Raw genomic sequence first — 5,779 nt, forward strand, 5'->3', positions numbered from 1 at the left:
ACAGGATGTAACATCTGCCTGAGGTCTGATTTGGGGAGGTTATAGTAAACATATTCTGCTGGATCCCGTCTGCAAATCCATGTTCCAATGCCTTCTGAATAAGAAGTGTTTCGAGGATGGCTAGGGCAATGCAGTCTCTGCTGAAGATGTGGTGTAGACAGTTTAAGTGTTTGTAAACCTAACCAAAATAATAGGAGCTAGTTTATGGTTATTCTGCTTTTTTTCCACAAAAAAAGCATTTCTGTGCTTCATGCTCTATTCGCCACCATACTGAATGCAATCTAACGTGTCACATTTCGAGAAACTGATTTTGGAAAGAGTCTCATTTGAATGAAATGGAATGAAATGTTTTTGTAGTGCAGATGAGAAAAGATGCTCTTTCGAATGTTCTCAGGCCCTGGTCTGTCACATCCACGGGCCTTAAATTCCACCAAATTCTTCATGGGACAGAGTGACATTTGCTTTCCTAACCACAGGAGAAGAAACTCTGAAGCCGAAAAACTGTCCCCAGGGACACAAAGTACTGGTAAAGCAACATGGCAACACGCATAATGCAAAAAACAGGTTAAATTTAGTGATGGATGAACATCAAATGATTTCTAGCTCTGTTTCAACTTAGATACTTATTCCAAGCATGTCGAAATGATATAAACCTTGTGAGCCTACATAACTGAGCTTAAAAATCTTTCTTTTCTGGAGCAGCTTGTCCTCACAACATCCCCCCCGGGCCCCCACCCCCCGGTACTTCTCCCTTCCCTCTCTTTGCCTCTTTGCATAGAAGAATCCGGAATGAAAAGCCAAAGAGTACACAAATATGAAAACAAACCTTGCAGAGTTTATAAATATGGTTCTGTCTGTTAGGCTAAAGAAGGACTCTGGTTTTGTTCACTTAACTTTGCCTGCATCACCTAAACCTGATTCTCCTCATGCCACACAGGACAGGGAGCCAACATGCCAAAAATTCCCCATGGTCTTCGAAGCATAATTTATGGATAATGAAAAAATATGTCCTCAACTTGGATATAATGGCAATTTGCTTTCAAATTTTTAAAAGTTTGATTATTCTATTTTTCTAATACTTCAATAATGTATGTAAGAACACATATGTTTGTCCCTATGTAGTGTCATGCAAAAGACAAAAACTTTGGAACCAGTAGCCCTCCCTGAGATACCAGATTTGCCACTCAGTCTCTTTAAAGTGTTGCCTTCAATACTTTGGAAGAATATTAACCGTCTGATGCCCTTGAAGTTAAAATAAGAAAGTGGAAAGGGGCGCCTGGCTGGCCCAGTCGGTGGAGCATGTGACTCTTGATCTCAAGTCATGGTTCGAGCCCCATGTTGGGTGTAGAGTTTAGTTAAAAATAAATAAATAAATAAATAAATAAATAAGAAAGTAGAAAGAGTCACACCTGAAACTTCTAAAGAAAGTAAGAAAATTGTCATGCCGAATTTCAATATAAAGAAGGAAAGACGGAGTGGCTCTGGAATTTGTCCCAGAGTCATGGTCACTGGAAGACCTAGACAAAACCTTTGGAATCCTAGCCCTGTGCTCTCATTCAGTTCCTGATGTCAATGTTTTGAAATGTGCCAGGAGAAATGTTTACTCAATAACACTTCACATGCCAAAAATGCTACCTAGCAAGAACAGGATCAGAACCAGAAGGAAGAACGGTGAATAAAAAACAAAAAACACTGCCATATACCTGAATTAATATAATATTGTATGTTAGCTATACTTCAATTAAAAAAGAAAGAAAAGATAATAAAATGGAGATCAAAAACAGAAAACAAATCTTTGAACAATCTAAAGCAAGGACTCTAACCTCATGCACTTTTCTTAAAAGAGAATCCTTAAGCCTTCCCTAAGACTATTTACCTTTACTTTATATAGCAGTCTAACAACATTAGTATGATTTTCGGACCTGTAATCAATCAGAAAAGGAAAAAGGGACCACTAGACAATAATGACAATAAACGACATTTATTGTTGAATGCATTAACATTGATGCCAGGGACAAATTTGAGGCTCAGATATGCCCTGTATGAATTTAGGTGGCATTACCGCTGGTACCTAGCAGAATCCGAAAATTTTCGTTGTGCAGAAATATGTCATGGGAAGAACAAGGGCTATACATAATTAAAAATTGGACATTTGCAGCCAACCATGTTAGATAGAATGAGAGAGGGATGCCACAGTATTCAAGTTACCTGGAGCCCCTGAATAAAAAAAAAAAAAATCACCATCATTTTAAAAGGAAGTCCAGAAACCGGACATGATGTATAGAAAAAAAAAACAAAACAGTTGTTCTGGGGTAAAGCATAACACCTGGACTTAAGTCCTTACATCCCATCACTGAAAGAGTATAATTTTGGGACTCCCAGCAACTCTGCTATAAGGAACACCAAGAGAGGGATGCTAGCCAAAGAAAGAAAGTTAAGAGCCTGAGACCCAGAGGCCCGTGGACCTACTACTACTCAAAGTAGTAGTATTGGAAAGAGCATCCTCAAAAGATCTATTTTATTGTTTGCCTCCTTCCAGTAGAATATTCCAGGAGAGCAGGAACTTTTGTCTATTTTGTTTACTGAGGTAGCCCAAGATCATAGAAGAGTGCTTGGAAAATAGTAGGTGTTGATGATTTTGATGGGTGAATCAGTCAACAGACTTGTGCACAAAGTGCAGGCATTGAGTAGATCCCCAGCAATCAGCACGAGAGAAAGTGAGAGTAGCTAGAGCAGAGGAATGATAGAAGCTCGGAAAGCTGTGAATTTCCCTCTGAGGGAAAGAGCGGAGATCCTGTCACTTGACAAGTGGGGGCTGTTGATTCAGCAGAACTGAACACAAATGGTTAGGATGTCTTTGTTTAAGCACCACTAACTCATGGGATCCAGGGAATGGTCAGGTTATGAGTGCGAATAGTTCTATCAAACAGCTCTACGTGTATCAAAAGTTCTTGAGGTCATTACTTCATAGAAATGAAATTTTTAAAAAAATTTAATGTTTATTTTTGAGAGAGAGAGAGAGAGACATAGTGTAAGCTGGTGAAGGAGCAGAGAGAGAGGGAGACACAGAACCCGAAGCAGGTTCCAGGCTCTGAGCTGTCAGCACAGAGCCCTACACGGGGCTCGAACTCATCCACGAGACCACCACCCAAGCCGAAGTCAGGCACTCAACCAACCAAGCCACAGAAGCACCCCCATAGAAATGAAATTTTAAAGAAAATGTTCCTGATGCTACCTTGAGATATCAAAAAAAAAAAAAAATCTGTTATGTTCATTATGCTTTGGGAAAATCCATGATATATTTTAGAACTATTTTCCTCAAAAGTATCTAAAATATCAAGATCGTGAGGCTAGGTTCTTATCTGGGAATCTATGCTCTGTAAGACATCTCAACCATGGGCAATGGAGTAGTAACAATGCAGAATCACAGGATCAGTGCTCTGCCTCAGTCACACCAGGTATGATGCCTCCTGATTCAAGATGAACAGGGGTCTGGCATCACAATAGTGAAGATCAAAGCAGTCAATCATTTTTTCCAACTTTGAGCACTTCACCGAAAAGGAACTTACAAATCTAGTGCAAATAAATCTGTTCCGTATCAGTCCAGAATAATTATCCAAGCTCAAACCCAGTTCAGTTGGCCAATTATTTTATCTCAGTTATATTTACATAAACCTTATCAAAATCATCTCTCAAGATTTGGCTTAAGGGTTGCCAAATGAATAATAATAATTTTTAAAAAGTAACAACTTCATGTCAAATCCCACCTTTACCAGCCCTAGAGTGCTAAAAAGAACCTTCAGTATGTTACTGGATGTTGACTTCTATTGTTTTAATTAACAAGTCAATATGGGAGTCTTCCTGCTCTCTCTCTTCTCACAATCTCAGAGGTGCGTTCCCCTGAAAACAGACATATATACTGCCTCACTTTGGCATGATATAAATAAAAGAACTTGGTATGGCATCACTGATCTACCAACCCTCATGAGGGTTTTAATTTTTGAAGATTAACAAGTCTGAGTAGGTATATTCATAACCTAAGCCAGATGTACTTTGCGATGCAGATTTTTCAGATTTTGAAAAGGCAATATGGCTCATATACTGAGCACCAGGTAGCCTCCCCTGGAAAGTCTGAGGAAACACCCAGACATATGATCTTGTCAGTGAAACATATAAATAAATAAAGATTATCAATAGCCCCACATCAATTTAGGACAAGTTTTGTGCTCAAATGAATTCTGGAAAAAACAATTTTCTCTCAAGAACTCCTTGGATTTGGGAGTTGGGGCTAATGGGTGGTAGACTGGAGTGGGAGTAGTATTGGAGTGTGAGAAGAGAACAAGGAAAGAGAATTCACGTTATTTTAACACTCTGCCATCTAGAGAAGAAACTATTTTTGCATTTCCAATAGTTAATAGATTCTTTTGAGGGTTGATCCTTTCTAATTGAGACCTCACTGTCACATCTTCAAAAGGATCATTTGAAATAGACAGCACGTGTATGTGCTTCCACTGTAGAACCTATAGTGATTTACTGCTTCCAAACTCCATCCAGTTCCTTTTAAAATGTTCACAGTTTCAGAATTCAGTCCTGCTTAAGTCTGAAATAGCAGTCCACCTGGCTCCATTTATCCCCCTTTCATATTAAGGACAATGTAACCCAAAACCCTTATCTTCAACCTTGAAACATTTCACACAGACCATTTGGGAAATTTATTGTCATCTTAAAAAGACTTGTCTTTTTCATTCAGCATACCCCACTACAAAAACCAGCTCAGTACCTGTCGGCCATCTGGTCTCTTTGTACACACCAGGCCAAAATTTCCAGATTTCCTCCTTGGAATTTGCTCTGTAGAAGACAAATCCGATTAGGTGAAAAATAATGCTGGAAGAGTTACAAGCCATTATTCTGAGCACAAATGACATTTTCTTTAATAAGTGTTCCCAGTCTAAATAAGCTTTGAACTTCGTATCTGCCTGGGTGCTGGAATATGTTTGCAATAGTCATGTCGCCAACATGACGACACCTCTGGCTGAGACCCAGATATTTCTAATCAGCAGAGCTGTAGTGTGTGAAACGGCTTCAAATGGTCCTTCCTTTACCATGTCAGAAATTTCCAGAAACCCAAGTTAGTGATTCTAGCACAGAGCCGAGAAAATTGAACCAACCTTTGTTGCATCATAACAGCCAATATGTACCAGTAATTTGAAATCTAACAGGCTTTGTAGCAACAAATAGGAAAAGATTTACTTTTTGAAAATATATAGGATTGTATGGCCGTGACAGCACGTAGGGTGAAAGCTCAGGGGTCTAGGTAAGGCATTTTAGTAGTTTATGAATGATTGCCCTTTCTTCCAGGTCATGGCTTCTCAACCCTACCTGCACATTAGACTCAGCTGAAATACATTTTATGTTATGTTATGTTATGTTATGTTATGTTATGTTATGTTATGTTATTTTAACATACCAATGCTCCACTTCATAGCAGACATTAAACCAGAAACTCTAGGAGTGCATTTGAGACATCTTTATTTTTGATAGTTCTCTAGATGATTCAAATGTGCAGTCAAATTTGATAACAGCTGCTCTGAGCCATTCATTCATTCATTTGATCAATCATTCAACAAATATATACTGAGTATCAGCTATGTCCTGGGACTATTCTAAACGCTTGGGACTCAGAAGAAACATCTTCAGAGTGACTGGAAGATAGGCATCAAGGGTCACAGCTGATGTGGGACAGAGTGCAAGAGCTAGGTCATGCATAACCTTGAAGGAC

The sequence above is a fragment of the Panthera uncia genome, chromosome B4 (assembly GCF_023721935.1).
Source record: "Panthera uncia isolate 11264 chromosome B4, Puncia_PCG_1.0, whole genome shotgun sequence".
Taxonomy (NCBI): Eukaryota; Metazoa; Chordata; class Mammalia; order Carnivora; family Felidae; genus Panthera; species Panthera uncia.